The sequence below is a fragment of the Haematobia irritans genome, chromosome 3 (genome assembly GCF_050003625.1).
Source record: "Haematobia irritans isolate KBUSLIRL chromosome 3, ASM5000362v1, whole genome shotgun sequence".
In the NCBI taxonomy this organism is placed as follows: domain Eukaryota; kingdom Metazoa; phylum Arthropoda; class Insecta; order Diptera; family Muscidae; genus Haematobia; species Haematobia irritans.
Window position 1 is genome coordinate 209,990,545 of NC_134399.1, and position 17,355 is coordinate 210,007,899.

The 17,355-nt window shown below is 30.5% G+C and overlaps 2 protein-coding genes across 4 annotated transcripts in view; one reads left to right on the forward strand and one right to left on the reverse strand.

The window, feature by feature from the left end:
• PAPLA1 (Phosphatidic Acid Phospholipase A1) overlaps positions 1-17,355 on the reverse strand; it is a 187,975-nt gene that overhangs the window by 83,253 nt on the left and 87,367 nt on the right. The window lies entirely within an intron of this gene.
• LOC142231878 (uncharacterized) overlaps positions 1-17,355 on the forward strand; it is a 121,866-nt gene that overhangs the window by 20,437 nt on the left and 84,074 nt on the right. The window contains exon 1 of one of the 3 annotated variants that reach the window (XM_075302536.1): positions 14,361-14,446. The exons of 1 other annotated variant lie outside the window; for it this stretch is intronic. The gene's annotated coding sequence lies outside the window, so the exon portion shown is untranslated. Of the gene's footprint in view, positions 1-14,360; positions 14,447-14,486; positions 15,522-17,355 lie in introns of those variants that run through there. One more of the 3 variants, XM_075302534.1, reaches the window with a different exon arrangement.

Consider the following 17,355-nt stretch of genomic DNA (forward strand, 5'->3'; position numbering starts at 1 on the left):
CAATTTTGACAAAATTTTCTATAAAAATACAATTTTGACATAATTTTCTATAGAAATAAAATGTTGACACGATTTTCTATAGAAATAAAATATTGACAAAATTTTCTATAGAAATAAAATGTTGACACGATTTTCTATAGAAATAAAATATTGACAACATTTTCTATAGAAATAATATTTTGAGAAAATATTCTATTGCAATAAAATTTGACAAAATATTCTATAGAAATAAGATTTTGACAAATTTTTCTATAGAAATAAAATCTTTACAAAGTTTTGTATAGTAGAAATAAAACTTTTAGAAATTTTTTTACAGAAATAATATTTTGACAAAACTTTCTATAGAAATAAAATGTTGACAAAATTTTCTATAGAAATAAAATTTTGATAAAATTTTCTATAGAAATAAGATTTTGACAAAATTTTCTATAGAAATAAAATTTTGACAAAATTTTCTATAGAAATAATATTTTGACAAAATATTCTATTGCAATAAAATTTGACAAAATATTCTATAGAAATAAGATTTTGACAAAATTTTCTATAGAAATAAAATCTTTACAAAATTTTGTATAGTAGAAATAAAACTTTTAGAATTTTTTTTACAGAAATAATATTTTGACAAAACTTTCTATAGAAATAAAATGTTGACAAAATTTTCTATAGAAATAAAATTTTGATAAAATTTTCTATAGAAATAAGATTTTGACAAAATTTTCTATAGAAATAAAATGTTTACAAAATTTTGTATAGTAACAAAATTTTGCCCAATTTTTTATAGAAATACATTTTTGACAAAATTTTCTATAAAAAAAAAAATTTGAAAAAATTTTCTATAGAAATAAAATTTTGACAAAATTTTCTATAGAAATAAAATTTTGACAAAATTTTCTATAAAAATAAAATTTTGATAAAATTTTCTATAGAAATAAGATTTTGACAAAATTTTCTATAGAAATAAAATGTTTACAAAATTTTTTATAGTAACAAAATTTTGCCCAATTTTTTATAGAAATACATTTTTGACAAAATTTTCTATAAAAAAAAAATTTTGAAAAAATTTTCTATAGAAATAAAATTTTGACAAAATTTTCTATAGAAATAAAATTTTGACAAAATTTTCTATAAAAATAAAATTTTGATAAAATTTTCTATAGAAATAAGATTTTGACAAAATTTTCTATAGAAATAAAATGTTTACAAAATTTTTTATAGTAACAAAATTTTGCCCAATTTTTTATAGAAATACATTTTTGACAAAATTTTCTATAAAAATAAAATTTTGAAAAAATTTTCTATAGAAATAAAATTTTGACAAAATTTTCTATAGAAATAAAATTTTGACAAAATTTTCTATAAAAATAAAATTTCGACAAAATTTTCTATAGAAATAAAATTTTGACAAAATTTTCTATAGAAATAAAAAGTTGACAAAACTTCCTATAGAAATAAAATTTTGACAAAATGTTCTACAGAAATAAAATTTTGACAAAATATTCTATAGAAATAAAATTTTGACAAAATTTTCTATAGACATAAAATTTTGACAAAATTTTCTATAGAAATAAAATTTTTGGCTATCAGCTGTATATAACTATAGACCGACATGGACCAATTTTTGCATGGATGTTAGCGGCCATATACTAGCGCAATGTACCAAATTTCAACCGATTGGGATGAATTTTCCTCCTCCAAGAGGTTCCGGTGGTCAAATCTGGGGATCGGTTTATATGGGGGCTCCATATAATAATGGACCGATATGGACCAATTTTTGCATGGTTGTTCGAGACCATATACTTACACCACGTACCAAATTTCAACCGGATCGGATGAAATTTGCTCCTCCAAGAGGCTCCGGAGATTAAATCTGGGGATCGGTTTATATAGGAGCTATATATAATTATGGACCGATATGAACGAATTTTTGCATGGTTGTTAGAGACCATATACTTACACCACATACCAAATTTCAACCAGATCGGATGAAATTTGCTCCTCCAAGAGTCTCCAGAGGTCAAATCTGGGGATCGGTTTATATGGGGACTATACGTAAACTTGGTCCGATATGGCCCATTTGCAATAACATACGACCTACATCAACAACAACTACTTGTGCCAATTTTCAAGTCGATAGCTTGTTTCGTTCGGAAGTTAGCGTGATTTCCATAGACGGATGGACAGCCGGACAGACGGACGGACAGACGACGGACGGAGATCGACTCAAAATTTCACCACGACCCAGAATATATACACTTTATATGGTCTTAGACCAATATTTCGATGTGTTACAAACGGAATGGAACCACCGTGGTGCAATGGCTAGCATGTCCGCCTTGCATACACAAGGTCGTGTGTTCGATTCCTGCTACCACCGAACATCAAAAAGGAAAGGGACCTCCTGTCATTGAGCTTAACATGGAATCGGGCAGCACTCAGTGATAAGAGAGAAGTTCACCACTGTGGTATCACAATGGACTGAATAGTCTAAGTGAGCCTGATACATCGGGCTGCCACATAACCCAACCTAACCTAACCTACAAACGGAATGACAATGTTAATATACCCCCATCGTATGGTGGAGGGTATAAAAATGTTTTCTTATTTCCAAAAAAAAAACTAACAAAAAGACGCTAAATCACCAAAATAAGTCTTAGCTTATTTTTGAAGCGTTTTTATCTTAAATGTAAAGTTTCAATATTTCAGTTAATTTAAGGACAATTTCTTGAAAATTGTGTTTCTTTACTTTAAGGAAAATTAGCCTTAGTTCAAAGACATGCGACTTTAACGGAGGGACGCAAATTTACAAACAGTTTTGTCCTAAATTTAATGAAAAAATATTTTTGAAGCAAAGACTATAAACTTTAATTTAATTAAAATTTCATTATTTTAAAGAAATGTTTTCCTTAATATTTTGTAAATTTCGCATGCTAAAATTTAGGTTGCGTAATCTTTATTATCACGTGAATATTTTTTTCAGTGTATGTATTCAAGCAAATTTATTTTAGTTAAATCATAATAAATTAATTTCAATTGATTTAATTAAATCAATAAAATTTTTATTAAAAGTTACAATTATAGTTAAAATTAAAATTGTAGATCATATTAATAATACATTAAAATTCAATTTAAAACAAGTGAGTAAAGGGTGATACGGTCAAAATTTGGTCAATATAAACTTGACGTATTTCTTTCAATTTTTCATTTAAAAAACCTGAACACCCCTCATTTTGAAGGTGTGTGTGTGTAGAATGTTGCTCCTATTTTGTTTTTGGAATTCACTCTTCAGTTGTCAAAATGCCGTCCAAGCAAGAAGAGCAGAGTATCAAAATTTTGCTCGCGCATCGCGAAAATCCGAGCTACTCGCACGCAAAGCTGGTAAAATCGCTAAAAGTTGCCAAATCAACTGTTAAAAATGTAATTAAAGTGTTTGGGGAACGTTTGTCGACAGCCAGGAAGTCTGGATCGGGGGGAAATCGAAAACCGGAAGCCGCTGAGACGACAAAGAGAGTTGCCGGTAGTTTCAAGCGAAACCCTAACCTCTCTTTCCGAGATGCCGCAAATAAGCTGGGTGTATCGTCTACAACCGTGCATCGAGCCAAAAAACGAGCCGGACTATCGACTTACAAGAAGGTAGTGACTCCAAATCGCGATGATAAACAAAATACGACGGCCAAAGTCCGATCCCGGAGGCTGTACACGACGATGCTGACGAAGTTTGACTGCGTGGTAATGGACGACGAAACCTACGTCAAAGCCGACTACAAGCAGCTTCCGGGACAGGAGTTTTATACGGCAAAAGGAAGGGGAAAGGTAGCAGATATTTTCAAGCACATAAAACTGTCAAAGATTGGCAAGCCATCTGTACCTGTGGCTTGAAAAGCAGCATTTTCATAGCTTCCGGGACTGTCAACCAAGAAATTTACGTGAAAGAGTGTTTGAATAAACGTCTGCTGCCTTTCCTGAAGAAACACGGTTGTTCCGTACTGTTTTGGCCGGATTTGGCATCTTGCCATTACGGTAAAAAGGCCATGGAGTGGTACGCCGCCAACAACGTGCAGGTGGTTCCCAAGGACAAGAACCCTCCCAACACGCCAGAGCTCCGCCCAATTGAGAAATACTGGGCTATTGTCAAGCGGAACCTAAAGAAGACCAAAAAACTGCTAAGGACGAGCAGCAGTTCAAGGCAAACTGGCTTTCTGCGGCGAAGAAGGTGGACAAGGTGGCTGTACAAAATCTGATAGCAGGTGTCAAGTGTGAGGCCCGGCAATTCGGATTTGGAAAAGCGAAAGCCTAACTGAATATTTTTCCCGAATTTTATGCTAATTGAACTTGAAAAAGAAATTTAATTTGATTTTTTAAATAAACGATTTCATCGATTTACACGCGTTTTCCCTTGACCAAATTTTGACCGTATCACCCTTTAAAGTAGAAAGTCGGACGGGGCCGACTATATCATACCCTAAACCACCCCTACTGAATTAGTAAACATAAGCATTTGTGGGGTATCATTGGTATAGGTTTTGGAGAACATAAAGGGGGGTACATGTTTATGGGTGTCTTGTCACAATCTGAGTAGAAATGTCTAATATAAGGAGCTATAAATTATTTTGCACCAAAAGAGTTAGTATGCCACTAATATTGAGTCCATTATTAAAAAAGCGGAAATCGGTCAATTAGTTGTGGGTAATGAATCCAAATTTCTGCAAATAGGGCAATAGACTTATGTAAGAGCTACATGTAAGTCTAAATACGATCAGCTAGTACATCAGAATTTGAAATTTGAATAACATAGGTTAATAAATAAGAGTATTATGACCAAATATGACAAAATCGAGCGATGCATATATATGGGACCTATATCTAAATCTGAACCAATTTGTATAATATTTTGCAGGTATGATTGATACCACAGAAGGTCACTTTGTGTAAAATTTGAGTACGATCAGTTAATAAATGAGGCCCCTATGGTCAAAAATAAGGTTAATAGGGGCAAATTTTTCAAAATCGGGCGATACATATATATGGGAGCTATATCTAAATTTGAACCAATTTGTATAATATTTTGCAGGTATGATTGATACCACAGAAGGTCACTTTGTGTACAATTTGAGTACGATCAGTTAGTAAATGGGGCCCCTATGGTCAAAAATAAGGTTAATAGGGGCAAATTTTTCAAAATCGGGCGATACATATATATGGGAGCTATATCTAAATTTGAACCGATTTCAATGAAATTTTGCACATACAGTTAGTGCTATAGAAGATTACATTTAGCCTACCTTGGTTACAATCGGTTGATAAATAAGGGTTTTACGGCCAAATTTGGCAAAATCGGGCGTTACATATATATGGGAGCTATATCTAAATCTGAACCGATTTCGATGAAATTGCGCACATACAGTTAGAGCTATAGAAGATTACATTTAGCCAACTTTGAGTACGATCGGTTGATACATAAAGATTTTACGGCCAAATTTGGCAAAATCGGGCGATACATATATATGGGAGCTATATCTAAATCTGAACCGATTTCGATTATTTTTGGCACATGTTGTCAGTACCATAAAATATTAAAGTAAGCCAAGTTTGAATAAGATCGCTTAATAAATAAGGTTGTTATGGCCAAATTTGTGAAAATCGGGCGATACATATATATGGGAGCTATATCTAAATCTGAACCGATTTCGATGAAATTTTGCAGAATTAAAGGGTGATGAAAAAGTTTACTATGTGCAAAATTTGATGCCGATCGGTTTGTAAAAGCGCAACGTGACTCCATTTGTCGAAATCGGGCGATACATATATATAGGAGCTATATCTAAATTTGATCCGATTTCTTCCAAATTCAATAGCGTTCGTCCTTGTGCCCAAAAAACACCCTGTACCAAATTTCATCCAAATCGGTTAATAATTGCGACCGGAATCCTGTGAACAACAAATACATGGACAGACGGACGGACACCAAGCGCTAGATCGACTCAGGAGTTGATTCTGAGTCGATCGGTATATATTTTATGGGGTCTGATTCTGGTAGGCACATTTTTTGGTCGATCAAACTACACACAAAAAAATTTTTTTCTGATTCAATCACGAAATTAATTGATCCAATTAATTTTTAATTGAAATGTCTTCAATCACAGAAATGATAGTATCAATTAAAAAATTAATTGAAGGTCAATTAAAAAGTTAATTGATCCAATTAAAAAATTAATTGACACTATTATTTTTGTTTCAATTAAAAAATTTGTTGAATCAATTAAATTTTTAATTGAATATTTTTAAAACTCAATTAAAATTTTAATTGGAAAAATTTTCGTGAAATTTTTTTGTGTGTATGAGGTTTAGGTATAATTAAATTAAATCAAAATCAAATTAACCCTTAAATGCGTAATGTATCTTTTAAGATACAACAAGAAAAAAAAATGTCTTACGTCTTAAAATTTTGACCGAATTCTATGAAATTAAGTTTTTTGCATTTAGAACATTATAACGCTATCTTTAAAAATATGTTTTTCCCGAACATTAAATCAATTTTTGACCAAATAGTCCAAAAAACTACAATTTGGAAATTAAATAATATTTATTTGAGATGAAAGTTATGTAAAGTGTAAAAATATCTCTATTCTCTACTAAAAACAAACTGTTTATTTGCAAATAAAAATTTAGTTTAATGCGCACTGTATTATTTTAAATAAAACCGGTATTTTTTCAAAAAAAGAACACGTTTTTTTTTTTTTTTAAATACATAATTTTTTTTTAATATCATTTTTGTTTTTGAAAAAAAAAAATATTTTTTTTTTTTTTTGAAAAAAAAATAATTTTTTTGGAAAAAAAATTGGTATGTAATTTTGCATATTATATTTTTTTTTTTTTTTTGAGAATCGGTGATCTTGTGCATTTAAGGGTTAAGACAATTTATTTTTTAGAAACCCCTCCTAATATCCATTCCAATTTTTTTCCTGTTCATATTGCAGAGGGATTTTGATTCAAGAAAAAAAAAACATAAGCGGAAATAGTTTTAATGTGTATATGAATGTATTTATTAGTGTTGCTTGATATTATTTCAAATTAGATTGAATTTATAATGTATTCTTGTTGTGTTTATAAATTTAATGGCAGGTTTTAAACACTTAATACCATAGATGAGGCGGGAGAAGAGAGGAGAGAATAATATTGCTCTATAAGTTATGACTTTCCGGATTGGTTTTTCTACTCACCGGAGATTAAAGCAAATTGTCTAATATAAGGTTTTGTCGTGTCTTTTTTTTATTTTTATTTTTTTTTTTTTCAAATACAAACTTTTTTTCTTAATCCAGAAATATTAAAAGAAATATACAGCAATACATATTAAGACACTTACCTTATCCAAAGTCGTCTATATGATTTAAGCACTTTAAGCAAAATAGACTTTAACGAATTGAAAATTAAAACAGAATGTTAATGACAACCTTCAAAGAGAAAAAAAGAGCTGCAGCAAATGGTGGTAATACGACACTACCACCATAGATCAGTATTATCACTAGTCTCTGTTGAACAGAGACTTGTCTGGTTAGGGCGCTATTTCAAAAAAAACTTAACCAACACTTGCTGACGATTTTGAATATGAAACTTGCAGTCAATTTAATATTTTGCTACCTAAGCTCCATCGTCGTCAACTCTAGCATCATACCGAGCTATCTTAGACTAAATGGAGGCTCTTTTCGTTTCACACAATCGAAGAAATAAACCCCTTAAACTCAGACAGTTAGATTGCATATGGATGCATTTTAAGTGGGTGGAATGGAATTTTTAGTTGAAGAGAGCTTGTATCCGAAAAAAATACAAATATATTTTAAAAATGAAAACGAAAAAAATTTAAATTTAGCAAAATCTAATGTCTTCGTAAAATTAAAAAATTCTAGGCGTAGGATAAGATTTTGTTAACGTTTTTGTGCACAAAAATATAATATAAAAAATGTGCACAAAAAATAAAACAAAAAAATATCAACAAAATGTTTCCACATAAAAAGTTGATTGAAGTTGAAAAACGTTTCAATTAAAAAATTAATTGATACAATTAACTTTTTAATCAAACTCGGAAGACTAAGTCAGTGAAAAAAAGTGATGGATTTTTTTTAAATTTTTAAATAAAACATAATTTCAAGCAATCAATTTTATAATCAAACAAGAAAACACAAAGTCAGATAAGAAAATAATTGAAAAAATAGTTCAGTTTTGCAATCAATATCAATTATTTTTTTTTTAATCAATTAAAAATTTAATTGAAATTTTCAAATAACATTAATTAATTTTTAATCAAATATTTGTTTATGCCCAATTAAAACTATGATTGGGCATAATTCAAAACATTTCTATTAAAAATTTAATTGGATCAATTAATTTCGTGATTGAATCAGAATAAACAAGTAAGGAAAGTCTAAAGTCGGGCGGGGCCGACTATATTATACCCTGCACCACTTTGTAGAACTAAATTTTCGATACCATATCACATCCGTCAAATGTGTTGGGTGCTATATAAAAAGGTTTGTCCCAAATACATACATTTAAATATCACTCGATTAAGACAGAATTTGATAGACTTCTACAAAATCTATAGACTCAAACTTTAAGTCGGCTAATGCACTAGGGCGGAACACAATATTAGGAAAAAAAAACAAGTAAGGAAAGTCTAAAGTCGGACGGGGCCGACTATATTATACCCTGCACCACTTTGTAGATCTACATTTTTGATACCATATCACATCCGTGTTGGGTGCTGAATATATAGAGGTTTGTCCCAAATACATACATTTAGATATCTCTCGATCTGGACAGAATTTGATAGACTTCTACAAATTCTATAGACTCAAAATTTAAGTCGGCTAATGCACTAGGGCGAAACACAATGATAGTAAAAAATTATACCCTGTACCACAGTAGTGGTGAAGGGTATAAATATGGGAAAGATTTAAATATAAAGCAATTTTAAGGAAACTTCACAAACTTTTATTTATGATTTATCGCTGGATATATATATGTATTAAAAGTAGAGGAAAATTAGAGTAATTTTTACAACTTTTCGACTAAGCAGAGGCGATTTTAAAAGGGAAATGTTCGTATACCTAAATCTGAACAGATTTCAACCAAATTTGGCACGCATAGCAAAAATGCTTATTATACTCCCTGTGCAAAATTTCCACTAAATCGCAGTAAAAAATTGGCCTCTGTAGTCATATGAGTGTAAATCGGGCGAAAGCTATATATGGAAGCTATATCTAAATCTGAACCAATTTCGATCAAATTTGGCACACATGACTATACTACAAATTGTACTCCTTGTGCAAAATTTCAAGCTAATCGGGATAAAACTCTGGCTTCTGGGTCCATATAAGTGCATATCGGGCGAAAGATATATATGGGAGCTATATCTAAATCTGAATCGATTTCAACCAAATTTGGCACGCATATCTACAACGCTAAATCTATTCCATGTGCAAAATTTCAACCAAATTGGGCCAAAACTCTGGCTTTTAGGACCATATTAGTTCATATCCGGCGAAAGATATATATGGGAGCTATATCTAAATCTGAACCGATTTCAATCAAATTTTGCACACTTGACTATACGACTAAGTGTTATGTTTGTACAAAATTTCAAGCAAATCGGTATAAAACTCTGACTGCTGGGTCCATATTAGTGCATATCGGGCGAAAGATATATATGGAAGCTATATCTAAATCTGAATCGATTTCTTCCAAAATCAATAGGGTTCTATTCTGACTCAAGTTAGGAACATGTGCCAAATTTGAAGGCGATTGGACTTAAATTGCGACCTAGACTTTGATCACAAAAATGTGTTCACAGACAGACGGACGGACGGACAGACGGACATGGTTATATCGACTCAGGGACCCACCCTGACCATTATTGCCAAAGACACCATGTGTCTATCTCGTCTCCTTCTGGGTGTTACAAACATATGCACTAACTTATAATACCCTGTTCCACAGTGTGGCGCAGGGTATAAAAATTGTTTGTGTGTGCTTAAAAAAATTTCGTTAAAATTTCTCTGTAGGGAATTTTGTCAAAATTTCTTTGTTAAGAAAGTAAAAAAGTTTTTGATATTTCATAAGAAAAATTGTCAATTATTTTTTAATTTGTTATGACAAATTTTGGTCCAAATTTCATGAGAAAAATTGTCAATTATTTTTTTAATTTGTTATGACAAATTTTGGTCCAAATTTCATAAGACAACTTGTCAATTATTTTTTTAATTTGTTATGAGAAATTTTTGTTCGAATTTCATAAGAAATATTGTATTTTTTTTTTTTTTGATTCGCGATGAGATTTTTTGTCAAAATTTCATAAAAAAATTCTTTAATTTTTTTTTTTAATTTCTATGCTACACACAAAGAAAATTTCATTAAAAGTCAGACAACGAAAAATTTTCATTGATATAACGAAACATTTTCATTAATACAATGAAAATATTCGTTAATAGTACGAAACGTTACGTTGATTGGCAGAAAATTCGTTATATTAACTAATTTGTTTCATTGGCTCGCTTGTAACGACACATTTCGTTAATATAACGAAACTTTTTCTATTTATAGTAAAATTTTTACTACAAGTTTTTTGTACACTCAAAAAAAGTTAACTCTATATAGCACTTAAGCCATATAGGATAAGGAGGCTAATATTCTTATGCTATGGTCACATTGGGCAAATATTTGAGAGAAATCAAAAAAGGATCCGTCGCCACAGCTAAACCAGAAAACATATTTAGCTCATATTGGATATATAACATAATGACAGGATATATTTCCAAAAATCGTATCCAGATATTTGGAAAATTGTTCTGGAAAAAAATGTTTAACACACATTTTGGTCAAATATTGGCAACATCTTATCCTAAGGCAATGGTCACAGCCTTAGGATAAGATTTGGGAACCACCGTGGTGCAATGGTTAGCATGCCCGTCTTGCATACACAAGGTCGTGGGTTCGATTCCTGCTTCGACCGAACACCAAAACGTTTTTCAGCGGTGGGTTATCCCACCTCAGTAATGCTGGAGACATTTCTGAGGGTTTCAAAGCTTCTCTAAGTGGTTTCACTGCAATGTGGAACGCCGTTCGGACTCGGCTATAAAAAGGAGGTCCCTTGTCATTGAGCCTAACATGAAATCGGGCAGCACTCAGTGATAAGAGAGAAGTTCACCGATGTGGTATCACAATGGACTGAATAGTCTAAGTGAGCCCGATACATCGGGCTGCCACATAACCTAGCCTAACCTAACCTAGGATAAAATTTTAATAAAATTTCTTTGCTAAATATATTTTTGTTAAAATTTGTTTACAGGGAATTTTGTCCAATTTTTGTCCAAATTTCATAAGAAAAATTGTTCAATTTTTTCTTTAATTTGCTATGAGAAATTTTTGTAAAAATTTCATAAGAAAAAATATTATCAATTTTTTTAATTCACTATGAGATTTCATAAGAAAAATTCTCAGTTTTTTTTTACTTGGATTAAAATGATTTTCCCTTCCTTCCCTTATGGGTTTTGGTATTGATTCCGATCCAAAGATGCCGCTTCCTTAAAATAAAGACATTTTTGGCGACACCTGGCTTTCTGGGCATATATAAGTCCATATCGGGCGAAAGATTTATATGGGAGCTATATCTAAATCTGAACCGATTTCAATCAAATTTGGCACACTAGACTATAGTACTAATTGTTCTTCTTGTGCAAAATTTTAAGCAAATTAGGGTAAAACTCTGGCTTCTGGGGCCATATAAGTCCATATCGGACGAAAGATATATATAAAGGGTGATTTGTTAAGAGCTTGATAACTTTTAAAAAAAAAAAAACGCATAAAATTTGCAAAATCTCATCGGTTCTTTATTTGAAACGTTAGATTGGTCCATGACATTTACTTTTTGAAGATAATTTCATTTAAATGTTGACCGCGGCTGCGTCTTAGGTGGTCCATTCGGAAAGTCCAATTTTGGGCAACTTTTTCGAGCATTTCGGCCGGAATAGCCCGAATTTCTTCGGAAATGTTGTCTTCCAAAGCTGGAATAGTTGCTGGCTTATTTCTGTAGACTTTAGACTTGACGTAGCCCCACAAAAAATAGTCTAAAGGCGTCAAATCGCATGATCTTGGTGGCCAACTTACCGGTCCATTTCTTGAGATGAATTGTTCTCCGAAGTTTTCCCTCAAAATGGCCATAGAATCGCGAGCTGTGTGGCATGTAGCGCCATCTTGTTGAAACCACATGTCAACCAAGTTCAGTTCTTCCATTTTTGGCAACAAAAAGTTTGTTAGCATCGAACGATAGCGATCGCCATTCACCGTAACGTTGCGTCCAACAGCATCTTTGAAAAAATACGGTCCAATGATTCCACCAGCGTACAAACCACACCAAACAGTGCATTTTTCGGGATACATGGGCAGTTCTTGAACGGCTTCTGGTTGCTCTTCACTCCAAATGCGGCAATTTTGCTTATTTACGTAGCCATTCAACCAGAAATGAGCCTCATCGCTGAACAAAATTTGTCGATAAAAAAGCGGATTTTCTGCCAACTTTTCTAGGGCCCATTCACTGAAAATTCGACGTTGTGGCTCGTTAGTAAGTCTATTCATGATGAAATGTCAAAGCATACTGAGCATCTTTCTCTTTGACACCATGTCTGAAATCCCACGTGATCTGTCAAATACTAATGCATGAAAATCCTAACCTCAAAAGAATCACCCTTTATATATATGGGAGCTATATCTAAATCTAAACCGATTTCTTCCAAAATCAATAGGTTTCTATTCTGACCAAAACACATACTTGTGCCAAATTTGTAGTCGATTAGACTAATACGGCTTAAATTTTAGGACTCGACATTTACGCAATGCTAAGGACAAAATTCTTTAAAATAATGAAATTTTAATTAAAAGAAAGTTTATAATCCTTGCTTCAAAATTTTTTTTTTTTTCACTAAATTTAGGACCCAAATCTTGAAATTTTGCGTGCCTCTGTCGAAGTTGTAGATCTTTGAAGTAAGGCAAATATTCCTTAAAATAAAGAAAACCATTTTTAATTTAAAGAAATCGTCTTTAACTCAACGACATATTGAATATTTAAATTTAAGATAAAAATGCTTCAAATGTAGGCTAAGACTTATTTTAAGGATTTGCATCTTTGGTTTAAAAATTTTTTAGCATTAAGAAAACAGTTTTTACTTTGAAGTACTTGGCATAATTTGGTTTTTGAAACTGGAATTTGTTTGTACATGAATACCTTTATTAATATATCGTAAACAGAGAATAAAAAATCGATGAATGAGATCTGTATCAAATTCTAATTTCATCGATCCTAGATTTAAAGCCAGGGAGGTCCCAAACAGATTTTAAAGAAGCCGCATCTTTGGCTCGGAATCAATACCAAAATCCTTAAAGGAAGGTCAAAATCTTTGGATCCAAGTAAACTTTTTTTTTGAGTGTAGACTTTAATCACAAAAATGTGTTCACAGACAGACGGACAGACAGAGATGGCTATATCGACTCAGGAGCCCACCCGTCTCCTTCTGGGTGTTTTATAATCTGCGCCACACTGTGAAACAGGAAATTTAAGTAAAATTATAACTTTTTTTTATTAAAATGTCATTACTTTAAAGAAATTACACATCCTAAAATTGAGGTTGCATAATCTTTAATAAAACGGATTATTTTTTTTTTCAGTGCATGTCTCTAATTTTTTATTGGCTTTTAAAGAAAAAAAATTAGCTTTCAAAGAAAACTTTTTGTGTATGAAATTTTGTTACTCAGAAAAGAAAACTTTTCTCAGAGAGTATAGGAAATTTTGTCAAATTTAAAATTTTCTTGCCACGGGGAACTTGAAACTTATTTGGTTGCAATAGGATTTTTTTTTAAATTTCTTTGGTATATGAAATTTACTTCCTTTCTTTTTTAATATAATTGTTTTTTTTTAAAGATTGTCATTTTTTTTCTTAATGAATTTTTTATCCAGAATTCCATGGCACATAAAAAGAGAGCAATGTATTAAATCTTATTTTCATATTGACGGTAGTTTATACGACCAAATATTTAATATCACTGTAATGATCAGCTTTTGCAAACCCAAATCAACAAAACATAAGCAAATACAATTTTTTTTTTTGTTAAATGAGTTCGCTGACTGTTTTGCCTGTCCCGGAGGGGCTATCTGCTGCTTTATTTCACCTCTACCGCTCACTACATGACGATGATGATGATGATGTTATGGGTTGTCTGAGCAAGTGTAGTGTTGTGTTGTTTGAGCGTGTGTATGCGCTGCTGCTTTAAGGGAACCTCTGTGAACACCACTGCTAACTCAGCAGAATTTGCTGGGGCTCGAATGTTAGCGGAATGTTGGAACAGCTTTCAGTTTCATTTTAAACTTCGCAGGTGTTGTTTCGTAAAAGCGGTTGAAAACAAAGTAAAATGTGTTAACATATAATCAAAAGAAAAAAAATTGTGTGTGCTTTTTCAAGAAAAAGAATTTAAAGAATTTTTGAGAGAATTTTGTGTAGAATGAGAAATATTTAAAACCCGTTATAAAATTTTATCAAATATATTTACAAAAAAAATTGTAAAACTTGCTGTTGTTGTTGTTCCTTTGTAAACGCAAAAAAGAGTTTGTCCTCAAAAGAATTGATTTTGCCTTTGTTGATAAACGCGTTCGTGTCTTAAGTCTTTTGTTTTGCTTCATAGAATTCCTTAGCCAAGACTTGGCCTCTCACCATTGCTGTCCTCCACGCGCCAAATCGTCAGTTTTGTGTGTGAATTTATGGTGTTTTCTGTCCGACTTGATTTTTTGTTTTGTATGAATGCCAGAAAAAATTGTGGTGTGTTGTTATGCAAATATTTGTTTACATTGCATGTAATAATTCAAGTGCAAAATAAACATTAAAAAACAAGTGAGAAAAAAATCAAAATAAACAAATCCAAAGAAGAAATGATGTGCCTATTTTCATAAATATGCTAAACACATCAACAACGACCATAACATCAACGTCAACAATCACTGTCATCGAGGAGAGAAGCTAAAAAAGTTTTTTTTTTTTTTTTAACAACATTCGCCTTTATCGTTTGACTGTGGGCTCATCCTTTTTTTAAAGTTAACTTGGCACGTGTTTAAATTGTTTTACATTTTTTTGGTATGCAGTCCTATATTTAAGACAGAATCTAAAAATACAAAAGAAATCATTTGGATTAAACGTTTTTGTAAAGGCTAAATTTTTAACCCTTTTCTCCATAAAAAAAATACAAACAAAAAATCTCAAAAAAATATCAGTAATTGCTAATGAGTGTGTAATTTTAATAATACTATAAGCAATTGTCATAGTAAATTAAAAAAAAAGTGCAATGTGTATTGAAATTATTCGTATATAAATTTGTTTCTCTGCCTGGATCATCATCAGCAGCAATAAGCAACGACAAGTTATTGTCATCACCATTATTTTTTTCTAATATTTTTGACAACAAAAACAAACAAATAGTAATAAAAAGAGGCAAGTGTTTTTTTTTTTTGTTTTACTATAACGGCATGTTTATATTTTGTCTTTTGGGGGAAGATGACATTTAAAATACTTTTTGTGGAATCTTTAAATATCAAATGTTAAATTTGTTGTGTTAGTAAATGTTTGTATTAGCAGACCAAAAGAGGTAATCTTCAAAATGGAAACCAAGCAAATTGTAAATTTATTATGTCAGCATATATGAATAAATAACCAGAGTTTTAAAGATGTGTGCGAAGAATCAACTTGTCGTAGCATAAAAAAAGTGAAACAATTGCTAAAGAATTTTTCAAAATTCCATTTATATAAGAAACTTTGTTTTCAAATCTATAGGAAATTTTAACAAAATTTCAGTTATGTGGGAAATTTTACCAAAATTTCATTTACACAAATTATTTTGCCAAAATGTCATTGCTATAGGAAGTTTTATTTAATTTATGTAGAAGAAATTTTATTTAAATTTCGTTTCTAAAAAAAAATTAAAATTTCCTTTCTACAAGGAAAGTCAGAAATTAACTAAAAACTCATATTAATTATTACCAGCAAAAAAAAATTGGAAGTTTTTCTAAACAGTTTTAAAGACGTGACGAAGAATCAACTTGTCGTAGCAAAAAAACAGTGGAACAGTTGTTAATTTTTCAAAAAAAAATATTTTTCAAAATTTCATTCCTATAATAAACAATGTTTTCAAATTTCTAGGAAATTTTAGCAAAATTTTAGTTATGTGTGAAATTTTGCCAAAATTTCATTTACACAAATTATTTTGCCAAAATGTAATTTCTACAGGAAGTTTTATTTAAATTTAATTTATGTAGAAGAAATTTTATTTAAATTTTGTTTCTACAAAAAAATATTTAAATTTGCTTTCTACAAGGAATTTTATTAATTTTAAAAGTCAGAAATTAACTAAAAACTCATACTAATTATTCCTAGCAAAAAAAAAAAAAAATTGAAATTTCGTTTTTAAAAAAATTAAAATTTCCTTTCCAGAAGGAATTTTATTACTTGTAAAATTCAGAAATTAACTAAAAATTCATATTAATTATTCCCAGCAAAAAAAATTTGGAAGTTTTTCTGAACAGTTTTAAAGACGTGACGAAGAATCAACTTGTCGTAGCAAAAAAAGTGGAACAGTTGCTAATTTTTCGAAAAAATATTTTTCAAAATATCATTCCTATAATAAACAATATTTTCAAATTAATAGGAAATTTTAACAAAATTTTAGTTATGTGGGAAATTTTACCAAAATTTCATTTACACAAATTATTTTGCCAAAATGTCATTGCTACAGGAAGTTTTATTTAAATTTAATTTATGTAGAAGAAATTTTATTTAAATTTCGTTTCTAAAAAAAATTAAAATTTCCTTTCTACAAGGAATTTTATTCCTTGTTAAAGTCAGAAATTAACTAAAAATTCATATTAATTATTCCCAGCAAAAAAAAATTGGAAGTTTTTCTAAACAGTTTTAAAGACGTGACGAAGAAGCAACTTGCCGTAGTGAAAAAGTGAAACAAGCGCTAATGAATTTTTCAAAATTCAATTTATATAAGAAACTTTGTTTTCAAATTTATAGGAAATTTTAACAAAATTTTAGTTATGTGGGAAATTTTACCTAAATTTCATTTACACAAAATATTTTGCCAAAATGTCATATCTACAGGATGTTTTATTAAAATTTAATTTATGTAGAAGAAATTTTATTTAAATTTCGTTTCTACAAAAAAATATTAAAATTTGCTTTCTACAAGGAATTTTATTAATTTTAAAAGTCAGAAATTAACTAAAAACTCCTATTAATTATTCCTAGCAAAACAAAAAATTGAAAT